The sequence below is a fragment of the Trachypithecus francoisi genome, unplaced genomic scaffold, assembly GCF_009764315.1.
Source record: "Trachypithecus francoisi isolate TF-2019V2 unplaced genomic scaffold, Tfra_2.0 Lachesis_group13, whole genome shotgun sequence".
NCBI lineage: Eukaryota > Metazoa > Chordata > Mammalia > Primates > Cercopithecidae > Trachypithecus > Trachypithecus francoisi.
Genome location: NW_022681458.1, coordinates 60709542 through 60726453, shown reverse-complemented (window position 1 = coordinate 60726453; position 16912 = coordinate 60709542). Strand labels below are relative to the sequence as shown.

The 16912-nt window shown below is 34.8% G+C and overlaps 1 long non-coding RNA gene across 1 annotated transcript in view; it reads left to right on the top strand.

Annotated features, from left to right (window-relative positions):
• Positions 1-16207, top strand: part of LOC117094778 — a 32375-nt gene extending 16168 nt beyond the window's left edge. The window contains exons 3-4 of the long non-coding RNA XR_004441676.1: positions 5574-5650; positions 15448-16207. This is a non-coding gene — a long non-coding RNA (uncharacterized LOC117094778). The remainder of the gene's footprint in view (positions 1-5573; positions 5651-15447) is intronic.
• The last annotated feature ends 705 nt before the right edge of the window (positions 16208-16912 follow it).

Below are 16912 nucleotides of genomic sequence, written 5' to 3'. Positions count from 1 at the left end.
TGAAATAGTCCTAGCAATTGAGCTCAAAGTAATTTTCATTAATAGTTGCTGGATAGTATTAGTATTGACAGTAGTAGAAGTAGGAAATCCTTTTTTGTCCCACAAAATAATTGAGGTGAATTATTTTTAAAACTTAAAAAATGATAGTAGAAAATAATCAGGATATTTTTCTTAGTATATAATAGTTAAAAAAGCAAAGATGAGTCAATGTGTGAATTTATGTATATCTGTGTGATTAAATATGTGAGAGAGGTATCTTTGTATATTTGAGCTTTCAAATTTAAGCTTTAAATTTGGCTTTAAGATTCATGACAGCCAATTTAAAAGTAGAATATATTCAGTCATGTCATTTCTCAGTATCTGTACGGGAAAAGTATGCCAATTATTCAGATAAAGCAATATTTTTCTTAACAATAATTTCTTAATGGGATTTCTTACAAGGGGATTTATATAGAGAGCATATTACAGTAAATACACATTATGGTTTCAACACTCGATTGCTGAAGCAAAAATATTAATGTATTGTTTTCTGTTTGATCTTCTGATAAAAGTCCGTCTTACCACCAGTGGACAATTCAGTGATGCAAACTCCATGAAGGATAAAGTTCATGGAATTCAACTATGTAGGTTTTTGGTAGTCCACTTCATTGATCCAAGGAAGAATTTAGAGCAACCTGAGAGATGGTTGGAATATGCAATTATCTTATTTAATACAACATTTTCATTGGCTTTCTGATGACAGCTGGTGGCAGAAACTGTGAACCCATCATCTGAGGTGAGGGTAGATTCATGCACTTTAGGAACAAAGGAGCAATTGGGATGATTGGGATCCTAAGACGACCAACCAAAATCCTCAGTGGACTACTCAATATAAAATACTTTTAATAATCATGGATAAGAAGAATTACTTAGAGAGGGGAGAACTAGCCTTTTCAAAAGTTTTAAAATAGAAAAATATTGTTTTCTGAATTTTTTTCTAATATAAAGTCTGTTTTATTAAATTGAATATGTACATGGCTTCAGAATCTCAATATGAGACAAAGGGATACTTCATTAAAAAAAAAAAAAAAAAAAACCTGTTTCTGTACCAGTACCATGCTGCTTTGGTGAAATTGATTCTGTGAAAAGTGATTTTGGTAGTTTGATAGTAATATGTTAAATTTGTAGATTGCATTGGGGGTGGGGTATGGCCATTTTATTGATACTACCTCTTTTCATCCATCAGCATGGAATGTTTTTCCTTTTGCTTGTTTTATCTCTGACTTCTTTCAGCAGTGTTTTAAAGTTCTCCTTGCAGTGACTACTAACTTCTTTGGTTAGATGTAATTCTAGGTATGTTTTTATGTGTATGTGTGGCTGCTGTCAATGGAATTACATTCTTGATTTAGCTCTCAGTTTCAATGTTATTGGTGTATAGAAATGTTACTGATTTTTGTACATTGATTTTGTATTCTGAAACTTTGCAGAAGTCGTTTATCAGGTCTAGATGCCTTTTGGCAGAGTCTGTAGGGTTTACTATGTATAGAATCATACCATCAGTGAAGGAAGATAATTTGACTCCTTTTCTTATTTTGATGCCTTTTATTTCTTTCTATTGCCCGATTGTTCTGGCTAGGACTTCCAGTACTGTGTAGAATAGGGGTGGTGAGAGTAGGCATCCTTGTCTTCTTCCTGTTTTTTGTTTTGTTTTGTTTTGTTTTGTTTTGTTTTGAGAAGGAGTCTCATTCTGTCTCCAGGCTGGAGTGCAGTGGTGCCATCTCAGCTCACTGCAACTTCCACCTCCTGGGTTCAAGCAATTTTCCTGCCTCAGCCTCCTGAGTAGGTGAGACTACAGGTATGCACCACCATGCCCAATTAATTTTTGTGGTTTTAGTAGAGACGGGGTTTCACCATGTTGGCCAGGAAGGTCTCCATTACTTCATCTGCCTGCCTCCGCCTCCCAAAGTGCTAGGATTATAGGCGTGAGTCACCGCGCCCGGCCATTCCTGTTCCTAAGGGGAATGCTTCCAGCTTTTGCCCATTCAGTATGGTGTTGGTTGTGGGTCTGTCACAGATGGTTCTTATTATTTTAAGGTACGTTCTTTTGATGTCTTTTTTGTTGACGGTTTTTATCATGAGGAGTTGAATTTTACCAAAAGGTTTCTCACATCTATTGAAATGATCATCAGGTTTTTGTTTTTAATTCTGTTTATGTAATGAATCACCTGTATTGATTTACATGTGTTGAATCAGTTTTACATCTTAGGGATAAAGCATACTTGATCATTGTAAATTAAATTTTTGATGTGCTGCTGGATTCAGTTTGTTAGTATTTTGTTGAGGATTTTTTGTGTCTATGTTCATCAGTGATACGGGCCTGCAGTTTTCTATTTTTTTTTATTGTGCCTTTGTTAAGTTTTGATATCAGGGTAGTGCTGGCTTTGTAGAATTGGTTATGGAGGAGTCCTTCCTCTTTGATTTTTTTGGAATAGCTTCAGTAGAATTGGTACCAGCTTTTCTCTATACATCTAGTAGAATTCAGCTGTGAATCCATCTGGTCCAGGGCCTGTTTTTGTTGGTAGGGTCTTTTTTAATGACTGATTCAATTTCAGAACACAATATTGATCTGTTCAGGGTTTCAATATCTTCCTTATTCAATCTTGAGAGGTTGTGTGTTCCAGGATTGTTTCCATTTCCTTTAGGTTTTGTAGTTTGTATGCATAGAGGTATTCATACTATCTCTGAGGATCTTTTGTATTTCTGTGATGTCAGTGGTAATGTTACATATGTTGTTTCTGATTGTGCTTATTTGAATCTTCTCTTTTCCTTGATCCTTTGGATTTTTGAGTTCTCAGTTTCATTCAGTTCTGCTTGAATTTTAGTTATTTCTTTTCTTCTGCTAGCTTTGGAGTTAGTTTGTTTTCATTTTTGTAGTTCCTTTAACTGAGATGTTAGATTTAATTTAAGATCTAGCAAAGACATGAAATCAACCGAGGGGCCCATCAATGGTGGATTGGATAAAGAAAATGTGGTACAAATGTATTATGGAATACAATGCTGCCATAAAAAAGAAAAAATATATATCCTTTACAGCAACATAGATACAGCTGGAGGTCATCATCCTAAGCAAATTGACTCAGGAAAAAAAACCAAATACCACATATTCTCACTTATAAATGGGAACTGGGAACAATAGACACTGGAGACTAATGGAGGAAGGAGCTGGGGAGCGGGGAAGGACTGAAAATGTACCTATTGAGTACAATGCTCAGCCCCTGCATGATGGAATCATTCATATCCCAAACCTCAACCTCATGCAATATACCCATGTAACAAACCTGCCATAGGTACCCCATGAATCTAAAATAAAAGTTGAAATTATAAAAAATAAATACATAAGTAAGTTCATTTAAAAACCTGAAGACCACTATATGCTAATTATATAAGTAGCAGTGCTGCATGTTAAGAATTATTAAATTGTTGGTTTGGAGAAGATTTTGGAAAATGGAATAACGGAATGGGATAACAAATGTATTTCTCTACTTATTTAAATTAAAACACATCTTTATCAGATAATAGCAGTATAAAGACATGCTGTGACTTACAGTAGTCCATTTTTCCTAGCATCATCACTGACAAAATTATAATAGTAGATTACTTAAAAGAGCACATGACATAAATTAATATATTTTTGGCTTAATTTGTACCCATTAAAGTAATGTGAAATTTGTTTTCTCTTCAATCTTGTTTAGTTGAATGAACGTGGTTTTCTTTATTCAATACTGAATGGTTAGTTATCAGGCTGTGTTGGTAAAGTGCAAGGTTGAGCAATTAAGATTAGGAAAGTGTTTGTCACACCTATCTTATCATAAGACTCACTTGGGGTGCTCCTCAAAAATACAGATGATGCCACTACTCCAATCCTCCTGGATCATAATTTGGGCAAGGTGAATGTTGGAAATCTGTATTTTTAACAAGAGTGTAGGTAATTGTTTTATAATTAGACAAGTCTTGAAACATTGGACTAAGTCAATTCTTCTCAGGAACATTTTGGAGATGATCTTTGCTTTTGAAGATCATTTCCTCCACTTCCCTACTCTTTCACCTTTCAGAACCAAAGAACAATCCACATATTCTCCAACAAAATATCATGACCAACACTTGATCTTCTTTTTCGTCCTACATGCAGAGTTCATCAGATTACAGTCTGCATAGATCTCTGCTGTGTTTTGGAATAGCAAGACTTTTAAAGTATATTTTTCACTAACAACTTCTGTGGTCAGGGGTTCATGTTGCTGAGGCCTCCGCTTAGCTTTAAGGAAATATAGAAGATTAAAATTTGGTTAATTTTGGCTTTACATTTAATACATTGGGATAGGCCTGCCATTTTCCATAATATATGGATACAGGACATAAGGTGTTGGAATAATTTCCAAACACTCACTTTTTTTACATTGTATTTTCAGGTACTACTGAATATCAGACATTTACTTCTTGGCTTCTAGTTCATTTTAGAACTTTTGCACATTTTAAGTTTTTTAAGGTATGATAGGATTTTAAGATGATATTTAAAAATTCACAATCAGATCTTTTCACTTAGGACAGCTAGCAACTCAATATGGTGTTTCTATAGGCTCTATGCTTTTCTTCAAAGTGATTTTTCTGCTAAAGATCTACCTTTAATTTTAAATAACATGTGGGCATGGGAAAGCAAGACTTTAATTTTTACAAAGTATCTACACAATGCCTTGCAAAAATAATGTCAGGAGAACAAGATCTACCTCATATTTCTAATGCATAAGATCTTTTTTTAATGTAGGTATGCTCAGTTCTTAATTGACTTTTTTCTCTATAGTAAAAATAAATTCATTCTTTTTGGATACTCTTATTTAGTACTAAGTAGCTGGGACTGTAGCTAGTCATTCAGTTCATCAAAATCTTATGTTGCGACTCCGTAGTATTTAGTGATGAAGAATTATATTTATTTATATCTACTTAATACATGAATTCTGAATCAAAATGGCAGTGTTTTTAGGGCTAGAAGTTGACATATCTTGTAGCATGTAAGCACAACATATTCATAAAAAATAATTCATTCTTTTTGGATACTCTTATTTAGTACTAAGTAGCTGGGACTGTAGCTAGTCATTCAGTTCATCAAAATCTTATGTTGCGACTCCGTAGTATTTAGTGATGAAGAATTATATTTATTTATATCTACTTAATACATGAATTCTGAATCAAAATGGCAGTGTTTTTAGGGCTAGAAGTTGACATATCTTGTAGCATGTAAGCACAACATATTCATAAAAAATAATTCATTTACAAGTTGGACTCTCATGTCCTTGAATGCATTGCCACATACGTTTTAGCAGACCATTCCTGGAAGATAGTACAGAAATTTACAAAGAAAACATTACTGTTTGTTTTTTGACAGACACTTTCACACTAAGAGCACTGTGTTTAGGAGGGCGAATTGATGTCAAATTTTGAAACCTTCAATCTGTTGTATTTGTGATTTTTAAATCCACATATTTCTGTACATGACTTTGGTGCAATATTATATGACAGGTTTTGATATTTCTTTTCTAAAGATATTGGAGGCCTTAATCAAGAGGATCCTTGAAACCTATCCACCTGACAGTTGGAGGACAGTTCCATACCCTTAGAGGTGAGAACTTTTCATGTTATTTGATTTCATTTGATTAAATGAGTTGATCTTTCCCTTAAGTGTTGAGGTGGTCATATTTCATTACACCAACTGGCAACAAAAGATAGCAATACAGAAAAGCTGAAAGCCAAACTTTGAGTTATAAATGTTTCTATGGCAGTGACCCTTTGTGAATTTAAAAATTGAATTTAAGACCCCTTTTCATCATTCTCCATATTTTCAGTCTTGGTCAACAGGTCTGCCCCTAGTGTCAAAGTGTTTTATTACCCTACAAAGCTTTTAATTATGTGTTTGTGAGCCCAAATATATCTTAAAACAGCATGGTGGAATCAATGGCCCAGTGCCTCCTTGCTGGAGGCATTCTTGTAAAACAAATGATTTTTCTTATATGATCTTAGAATATATCCATTTCAGAATATATATGTTCAAGGTGTCCAAAATATGTGTGTGTATACATGCTTGTATATAGTATGTAGTTTATAAATTTATTTGAACTTCACTAAAGGCATCAGAATAAATATTATGTATGTGTTTGAAAATACTAAATGTCCAAAGAGTTTTTATAAAACCTAAAACTGTACTTTTGCATATTATTGAAAATAAGTATTTTATGAAGAAAAACATATTTTTAAAAACTGCAAATTTTTATAACATTAATTTCTTAACATAATGGGAACCAGAGTCAACTTACAAAGCCTTATCATTCCCAAAAGTGTCTAATAAAAGTAACTTGTCATTCAACTGAGCCACCGTGTATTAATAATTTTTCATGTGAAAAATCTAAGATGAAATACCAAGATGAACAGGGCACTATTTTTGGTAAAGTGGCTCATATCAAAATTATAGTTAATCTTGTAAAAATAATGAGTAATATTTTTGGTGAACAGACAAAATATCACATATTTTTCTCACTTTCTCCCAAAATGGAAATATCTTGATCAATTTTTTCCTGATAACAAAGCAAATATATGTCCATACTAAAAATATTCGGGCAATCCTGCTGAACCTTACCCCTTCTTGAACCTTCCTACCTCCCTACCTTCCTTCTCCACCCACCCTCTACTCCAGCTTTCCTACTTCACAAAGATAAAAATTGGATGCATGTGTATACATGTATGTGTGGGCATGTGCCTGCATATGTGTATGCTTACATCTGTAGCACTTGGTATGTAGTTTAGTGCTTGGTACATGACAAGCACTAAATAGATGCAAACTTAATTATAATTTATAGGTGACTCAATTGCATATTTGGTCTCATAACTTTTTTGGTAACATGCCTCTTACTCTTTACATACTGTGGCAGGGATTTTTTCACATATAATCATATAGATCTCTCATGCGTGTTGAATATTTTGCATTCATTTTATTGTTATATCTTAATTTGTTTTAATAAGTTCTGCTAGATGGTCATTTCAATGGTTTAAATTTATTTTTGCAAAAATGACAATGTTAAAATAAATATTGCCCTCCAAAAATATTGAACTAATTTATACTACCAAAACCAACAAATATGAGAAAACTGATTTCTTTCTACTCTCATCAGTACTTGGCATTACTAGTACTTTCTTATCTTTGTTACTCTGAGGAATGACAGATGGTATCACATGATTGAATTAGCTGGCATTTTTGTTGATTGTCTTTGATGTGATTATTGGTCATTGGTTTTCTTTGAGATTGCCTTTCTATGTCATGTAACCATTTCTTTTTATGAAATTTTTGTATGCTTTTGGTATGTGCTCTTTCTTTACATATTATGAATATTAACTCCATTTCTCTCACATATGTTGTAAGTCTTTTTTCTTCAATTTATCATTTGTCTTTTGATTTTTTATATTATATGGTATATTCTTCCGTGTAGATATGTGTCAACTCTCTTTTTCTTTATGCTTTATAATCTTTGATGTCAAATTAGAAAGCTTCCTACTTCAAGACTTGGATAATACTTATTCTTATGGTTTTCCCATTACTTTTACAGCTTTATATTTTTTATGCTAAAATCTCACCCATCTGTTCCATCTGAGAACTATGCTCATGCATTTATGCCTTCAGATAAAATAACCATTTTGGGTTTTTGGTCAAAATGAATAATATCTATGAATTAATTTTGAGATAATTAGTATCTTATCAATTCCAAGTCTTCCTACCCATAACAAATATGCTATGCCTTTTCATGTATTTAACTTTTCCTTTATGTCTTTTTAGATATCTTTCTAATTCTTTGTATAGTTTTTGAATATTTCTGAAATCATATCTCTGCAGATATCCCTGCCAAAACTCTTGGAAAGGATTAGCTTTGGTTACTTTCCTCCCCTCTGAACAAATCATCATGGCCAAAGGAAAGAAGCGTTCTATTTGGCTAGGTCCAGTGAGGTCCTCGAGTGAAGCCAGGGAAAAGGATGGCATACAGGTTGGCACCAACCCAATCCAAACTACGGGTCTGAGCAGGAATGCTGTGGGTGGGGTTTGAGTTCTAAAAGAAGAGATGCTAGGTAGAAAAAAGTAATAGAATTTCATTTGTACTAAATTCTTCTTTCTTTCCCTAAACTATGATTCATCTAAAGCACTAGCTCATCCCTATCAATGCACTTTAAACCAGACACCCTCCCTCTTCTCTCCACTTTGGTATTCATGACTTCTGCCTCCACAATCTCATCAAAAATTAGCAAATTGGAATTCACAAACCTAGAATGTCACAACAAATCTTTGTCTTTACAAAGTTTTACATCAAACTGAGATTACTTTTGAAAATGATTCTATTTTTATTTCCATTTACTTAATGCTAATTTTTGCTTTACTTTTTTTTTTTTTTTTTGGCTTGGCTTGGTAAACACAAGAAAATAAAGATTTTCAGATTTCTTCCTTATTTTGTTCTGATATAAGATCTCTTTTTTGTTCTTTGTTTACATGACACTGCTTGGAAACTTTCTTGGGACTCTATTTTAGTTGTAGGATTCAAATTCATTATAATTTAGGGGTTGAAAATATGTGTCCAGAGACATAGGATGAGGGGTAAAATTAAATCAATGTTCCCATTTTGATCTTGGGTTAGGCATAGCAATGAAAAGAACTAAAAATTCTAAATGGTTACAGTTCCAAACTAGGTAATTATTAATGATTAATTGCTTCTCCATGGAAATCAAAATGATAAAGGTCAATTTATACATTGATTTCTACAGACCTGGAGTGATAAATGAATAAATGGATTATTTTGAATAGTTTCTGAAATTTATTATTCAGCTTTTACTATTTAGAAAATGTAATAGTCATATTTTCAGATTTCAAAATGCAATAACTACTGAATATTTACACATATATTAATACTTATATTTCCAATTTATTCTCCTTAGTATATAATCTCTGACTCCATGGTTTCATCTCCAAATTTAGAGCTCTTGGGAGCTCCATGGGTTAGATTTACTCACATCTTTGATGTAACCTGCTCAGGTACATTTTCCAAGATAAAGTTCCTCTGTGGCTTGCACATCAGTATGAACCCATTTGCTTTCAGATTTCCACATAGTTTAGGAAGCTGCTGTTTGTTGATGTCACACTCACTCTTATTTTCAGCACTGTCTACAGATTTGTTCTTTTTGGTATAGCTTTACTGTCACTGAATGGCATCATGGGAAAGAAGTGAAATACACCTGGGTGTTCAGTCAACCATTTTGAATCAAAAGTCCAGTTCCCTTTTAACAACAAAGAATAGGGAAGAAAAAACCATACTACTTTCAGAAATGTTTTTTATTTAAATTCGTATTTTTTCTGTCATTTTTGAGAGCTTTACTATGAACTATACTCAATGATAAATGCTTTATATGCATTTTCTCATTTAATCTTCATGTCACCCTCAAAGGTAGAGATTACCTTCCCCTTCTTATAAGGAAGAAAACTAAAGTTCCAAAAAGCTAAATAATTTGTCCAAATCATACAGATAGCAAATAACGGATTTGAGAACTAAACCTATAGTTAGTTGTTGCCAGAAGCTATACTCTAATCACTCTACATACTGACTTTCTATTCTCTTTCTAACTTAATGCCATCATTATCCATTTGGTCTACTATTTCTAGTACATTTAGCTGCAAACACTTCTTATTGCCTATTATAAACTCAGTAGTTTCCTAGATGTTGTATTTGTAAAGATGAATAAGGCAGTCTCTGTATACATCCTAATTCTTGAAGAATTTCAAAGGAAGGGGAGCAAGATGGCAGAATAAAAGGCTCCACTGATCCCCCTACTCTGACCAAGGACACCAATTTGACAACTATTTACCCAGAAAAAGAAAACACCTTTTATAAGAACCAAAAATCAGGTGAGCACTCATGGCACCTGGTTGTAACTTCATATCACTGAAGGAGGCACCGATGAGGTAAACAAACAAACAGACAAACAAAAAAGTCCTGAATCACTAATGCTACCTTTTCCCTAACCCCAGCAGCAGCAATGTGATGCAGATAGTATCTCTGGGCACTGGAGGAAGGATAAGACAGCAATTGTGAGGCATTGAACTCAGCACTGTCCCATTAAAGCAAAAAGGAAAACGGGACCTAACTCAGCTGCCACCTGCCCATGGAGGGAACATTTACACCAGCACTAGCCGGAGGGTAATTGCCAGTCCCAGTGGTCTGAACTTGAGTTCCCACAAACCTCACTACCGCAAGCTACAGTGCTCTCTGTCTCCAAGTAAACTTGAAAAGCAGTCTAAGCCATAAAGACTGCAATTCTCACACGAGTCTAGAGCTGAACTGGGTCCAGAGACAGTGGACTGGGTGGGGTCGGGATGCACTGGACATACTGAGACATCAGTTGGGATGGCTAAGGGAGTGCTGGCATCACCCCTCCTCTAACAGCAGGTTGCACAGTGACTCCAAAAGAGATCCTTTTATTCCTTTCTTCTGCTCGAGGAGAGAAGCAGAAAGTGTAGAGAGGACTTTGTCTTGCGTCTTGGAGACCAGCTCAGCCACAGCAAGACAGGGTATTGGTTAGAGTCATGAGGCCTCCATTCCAGGCCCCAGCTTCCAGACGATATTTCTAGACACACCCTGGGCCAGAAGGGAACTTGCTGCCTTGAGGGAAAGGGACCAGTGCCGGCAGTATTTATCACCTGCTAACTGAAGAGCCCTTGGGCCCTGAATAAGCAGCAGTGACACCCAGGTACTACACCAAGGGCATTAGGTGAGCCTCTGAAACTTGCTGGCTTGAGATGAGACTTGGTACATTACAAGCTGTGGTGACTATGGGGCAAAACTCTTTCTGTTTGAGAAAATTAGAGGGAAAAGTAAAGGGGACTTTGTCTTACACCTTAGGTATTAGCATGGTCACAGTGGGGTAAGCACCAAGTTGGCTCTTAGGGTCCCTGATTCCAGGTCTTGACTCTTGGATGGCATTTCTGGACCTGCCCTGGGCCAGAGGGGGCCCACTGCCATGAAGTTTGAGTCCTGGGTCAGGCAGCATTCACCACAAGCTGACTTAAGAGCCCTGGAGCCTTAAGGTAATTTTGGAGGTAATCTGGCAGTAGTCCTCATGGCCTGGGTGGTGGTGGCTAAGGGTTGAGGCTCCTCTGCCTTTGGAAAGGGGAGGGAAGAGTGGAAGGACTACATCTTGTGGTTTGAGTACCAGCTCAGCTGCAGTACTATAGAATACCAGGTAGACTTATAAGGTTTTTGACTCTAGTTCCTGACTCCCAAACAGCACCTCTGGACCCAGGGAAGAATGCAGGCCTGGCTGGCTTTGCCACCTGCTGATTATAGAGCCTCAAGGCCTAAAGTGAATATAGGCAGTAGCCAGGGAGTGACTACAGCAGGCCTTGAGCAAGACTCAGTACTGTGCTGGCTTCAAATCTGACCCAGGGTAGCCAAAGTGGTCGTGGCCACAAGGATGCTTCTGTTACTTCACTCCTAACTTTAGGTACCTCAGAACAGAGAGAGAGGCTCTGTTTGGGAGAAAGTATGGGAAGAGAACAAGATTCTCTGCCTGGTAATCATGAGAATTCTCCCAGATCTTGCCCAAGACCATCAAGGAGGTACCTCTACATGTATGTAAGAACCTCAGTGTTACTGGGGGTGGGATGCCCTCTAAAGCAGATACAGCTTAGATTAAAACACGTAAGTCTTTTTAAATATCTGTAAAGCATTCCCAAGAAAGATGGGTACAGATAAGCCCAGACAGTGAAGACTGCAATAAATATCTAACTCTTCAATGCCCAGACACTGAAGAACATCTACTAGCATTAACACCATCCAGGAAAACGTGACCTCACCAGTTGAGGTAAATAAGACACCAGGGACCAATCCTGGAGAAACAGAGATATGTGACCTTTCAGATAGAGAATTCAAAATAGCTGTGTTGAGGAAACTAAAAGAAATTCAAGGTAACACAGAGAAGGAATTCAGAATTCCATCAGATAAATTTAACAAAGAGATTCAAATTATTAAAAAGAATCTAGCAGAAATTCTAGAGTTGCAAAATGCAGCTGGCATACTGAAGAATGTATCAGAATCCTTTAATAGCTGATTGATAGCAGAAGAGAGAATTTGTGAGCTTGAAGATAGGATATTTGAAAATTCAGTCAGGAGATGAAATAAAAAAGAGTGATAAAACAATGAAGCATGCCTACAGGATCTATAAAATACCTTCAAAGGGGCATATCTAAGAGTTATTGACCTTAAAGAGGTAATAGAGAAAGAGATAGGGTAGAATTTTATTCAAAGGGATAGTAACAGAGAACTTTCCAAACCTAGAGAAAGATATCAATATCCAAGTACAAGATTATAGAACACCAAGCAGATTTAACCCAAAGAAGGCTACCTAAAGGCATTTAATAATCAAACCCCCAAAGATCAAGGATAAAGAAAGGATCCTAAAAGCAACAAGAGAAAGGCAACAAATCACGTACATTGGAGCTTCAATACCTCTGGCAGCAGAATTTTCAATAGAAACCTTACAGGACAGGAGAGAGTGGCAAGGCATATTTAAAGTGCTGAAGAAAAAGTACTTTTACCCTAGAATAGTATATCCAATGAAAATAATCTTTAAACAGGCAGGAGAAATAAAGACTTTCACAGACAAACAAAAGCTAACATCAACACCAGACCTGTCTTATAAGAAATGCTAAAGGAATTTCTTTGATTGGAAAGAAAAGGATGTTAATGAGCAATAAGAAATTTTCTGAAGATACAAAACTCACTGGTAATAGTAAGTACATAGAGAAGCACAGAATATTAGAACACTGTAACTGTGGTATGTAAACTACTTTTATCCTAAGTAGAAAGAGTTATTAACCAATCACAAATATTAACTACAAAACTTTTCAAGACATAGTCCAATATGATATAAATAGAAACAACAAAAAGTTAGGAGAGGGGCCAAGTTGAAGCATAAAGTTATTAGTTTTCTTTTTGTTTATATGTTTGCTTGTTTATGCAAACAGCGTTAAGTTGTTATCAGGGTAAAATAATGGATTATAAAATAGTATTTTTAAGCCTCATGGTAACCGCAAACTGAAAAACATACAATAGATACAAAAAATAAAATAAAATAAAAGAGCAAGAACTAAATCATATGACCAGAGAAAATTACCTTCATTAAAGGAAGACAGGAAGGAAAGAAGGAAGGAAGACAAGACTGCAAAACCACAAAATAATTAATAAAATGGCAGGAGTAAGTTCTTATTTATCAACAATATCATTGAATGTAAATGGACTAAACTCTCCCATCAAAAGACATAGAAAAGCTGAATCAATGAAAAAACAAGACCCATTGACCCCTTGTCTACAAGAAACACACTTCACCTATAAAGACACAGATAGATTGAAAATAAAGGGCTGGAAAATGATATTCCAAACAGAAACCAAAAAAGAACAGGAGTAGCTATACTTATATCGAATAAAATAGATTTAAAGGCAAAAACTATAACTGACAAAGAAGGTCACTATATAATGATAAAGGGGTCAGTTCAGCAAGAGAATAAACAAATATGTATGCAGCCATCACTGGAGCACCCAGCTATATAAAGCAAAAATTATTAGAACTAAAGAGAGAGATAGGCCCCAATACAATAATAACTGGAGACTTCAACACCTCACTTTCACATTGGACAGACATTCCAGACAAAAAATCAACAAATAAACATTGGACTTAATCTGCACTACAGACCAAGTGGATCCAATAGATATTTACAGAACATTTAATAGAGTGGTTGCAGAATACACATTTATTTCCTCACCACATGGATCATTCTCAAGGATTGACTATATGTTAGGCCACAAAACAAGTCTTAAAACACTCAAAACATTGAAATATGTCAAGCATCTTCTCTGACAACAATGGAATAAAACTAGAAATCAGTAACAAGAGGAATTTTGGAAACTATATAAATACATGGAAGTTAAACAATATGCTTCTGAATGACTAGTAAGTCAATGCAGAAATTAAGAAGGAAATTGAGAAATTTGTTGAAAAACATGATAATGGAAACACAATATGTCAAAATCTATAGAATATAACAAAAAGAGTACTCAAGAGAAGTTTATAACTGTAAGTGCCTACATTAAAAAAGAGGAAAAACTTCAAATAAACAATCTAATTATGTATCTTAAAGAACTAGAAAAGCAAGAGAAAACCAAACCCAAAAATACTAGAACAAAAGAAATAATAAAGACCAGAGAAGAAATAAATAAAAGTCAAATGAAAAAAAAATACGAAAATCAATGAAACAAAAACTTGTTTTTTAAAAAAGTTAAACAAAATTGGCAAACTTAATAGAATAAAAGAAAGAAGATACAAATAAATGAAGTAAAAAGTGATAAAGGAGACATTACAACAGACACTGCAGAAATTCAAAGGATTATTAGTGCTACTATGAGCAACTATGTGCCAAAGAATTGGAAAATCTAGAAAACAATGGACAAATTCTTAGACATATACAACCTACCAAGATTGAACCAGAAAGAAACCTAAAACCTGAACAGACCAATAATAAGTAACAAAATCAAAGCCATAATAAAAAATTTCCCACTAAAGAAAAACCCAGGACCAATGGCTTCACTGCTGAACTCTACCAAACATTTAAAGAACTGTATACTTCCTAATTCCTGAGGTGCTGGTTCAAAGGAAGGTAGTTAAGTAAACTGTTAAGTTGTAATACAAAAACTACCATATAAACAGTTCTGTTGGAAGCTAGAAGTGGAATATTTATAACAAATTAGCTGATCAATATTTGACATTAAATAGAAAGTAAATATAAATTTTAAATTTTAAATTTTAAAAATCATTTAACATCTAGGACAGAGAAAACATTTTGCTTAATTTGTACTGAATAGAAAGTAAAGAAACACTGAACCACCAGAACCAATTGAAATTACTGGGTTTCAGACCTGCTCACAGTCATCATCATCATTTATCAAGCCATATGAAATTCCATTACAGAAAGGTGATACTGAATAAGGTAAGTCAACCCAGTTGGAGTATATGGGGCATAGTTAATATGCTTTTCTCTTGTTTTTATTATGGAAAAAATATTTCTATTGATTATGAAGAAGCAATTCAATCCTTTTTAGCATCAAACCAAGGTATTAGCTTCTCTACCATTTTTCTGAGTTTGAATATTACTATATTTAAAAAAAGACAATTCCTGAAAAATTTTACCTAGCTTCACGTTTTATTAGAAACACAGCCAGGAAGATATTTCAAATTTATCCTACCTTGATAGTTTCTTCACACTGCAGTAGCTTAAGATTTTCAGATTCTGTTTCTTTCTTAAATATCCTAAAGGTACATGCCATTTTGGTTTCCTTTTAGATGCAGGGATGTTTTTAAAACACCAAATATCACAGACGTGTATTCTCCCCATGCCATTATGATGAGTATTATGCCCTCTTTGTAGCTTTTTCCTTCAGAAATAACAATATGACTTTCTTATAGGCACATTTTAAGTCATAGAATTTAATGATATTATAGCTGAGAAGGAGAGTCCAATAGCTTTTCAACAGAGAATGTTACAATCTATGAAATTATGAATGAAGATTTCTGTGTGTGGGGGTTAAGTGTTTTCATAAGGTCACCAGGCCAGAGGGGTAACTTTCTTTTACTTGGAGACCTGGTTTCAATAACATAGGATAGGAATGGTTTGTAAATAAGATATAAGTCAATTCAGATCTCTTGAACTTTTTTTTTTTAATTTTACCAAAAGAAAATGAACCAACCTCTTACTGGTATATAGCAATTATTATGATGCTTAATGGTCTCAGAAAATAGTTTAAGAATTACATAAAATGATATGTACGATCTTGGATTATTTCGTTTGTGGCACATTGGTTTAATTTAACATTCATAAGACATATGGAATCCTGCTGCTTTGGTAAAGCACAATGTAGAGTTTAAATATATGTCTCTTGTAATCAGACAAAGAACAGAGATAAAGATTCTGTGATCAGTGAGCTCTTGAACTTTCTTAGAAGTCTTGATCACACGAGATTAGAAACAAAGCAAAAATTTGAATCAGTTATGTTTTTCTTTTTGGCTGATTCAGAAGAACTGTTTAGTCAGGAAACAACAGATGCTGGAGAGGATGTGGAGAAATAGGAAGGCTTTCACACTGTTGGTGGGAGTGTAAATTAGTTCAACCATTGTGGAAGACAGTGTGGCGATTCCTCAAGGATCTAGAACTAGAAATACCATTTGACCCAGCCATCCCATTACTGAGTATACACCCAAAGGATTATGAATCATTCTACTATGAAGACACATGTACACGTATGTTTATTGCAGCACTATTCACAACAGCAAAGACTTGGAACCAACCCAAATGCTCATCAATGATAGACTGGATAAAGAAAATGTGGCACATACACACCATGGAATACTATGCAGCCATAAAAAAGGATGAGTTCATGTTCTTTGCAGGGACATCAATGAAGTTGGAAACTATCATTCTCAACAAACTAACATAAGAACGGAAAACCAAACACTGCATGTTCTCACTCATAAGTGGGAGTCTAACAGTTAGAACACATGAACACAGGGAGGGGAGCATTACACACCGGGGCCTGTCAGGGGCTAGGAGGCTACCTAATGTAGATGATGGGTTGAAGGGTGCAGCAAACCACCATGGCACATGTATACCTATGTAACAAACCTGCAGGTTCTGCACATGTATCCTAGAATGTAAAGTATAATACAAAAATAAAATAAATGAGAAAAATAAAATAATTATAAAATAAAAAGAAAGGAAGTTGATAAATGCAATCATGAAATGTGTATTAAG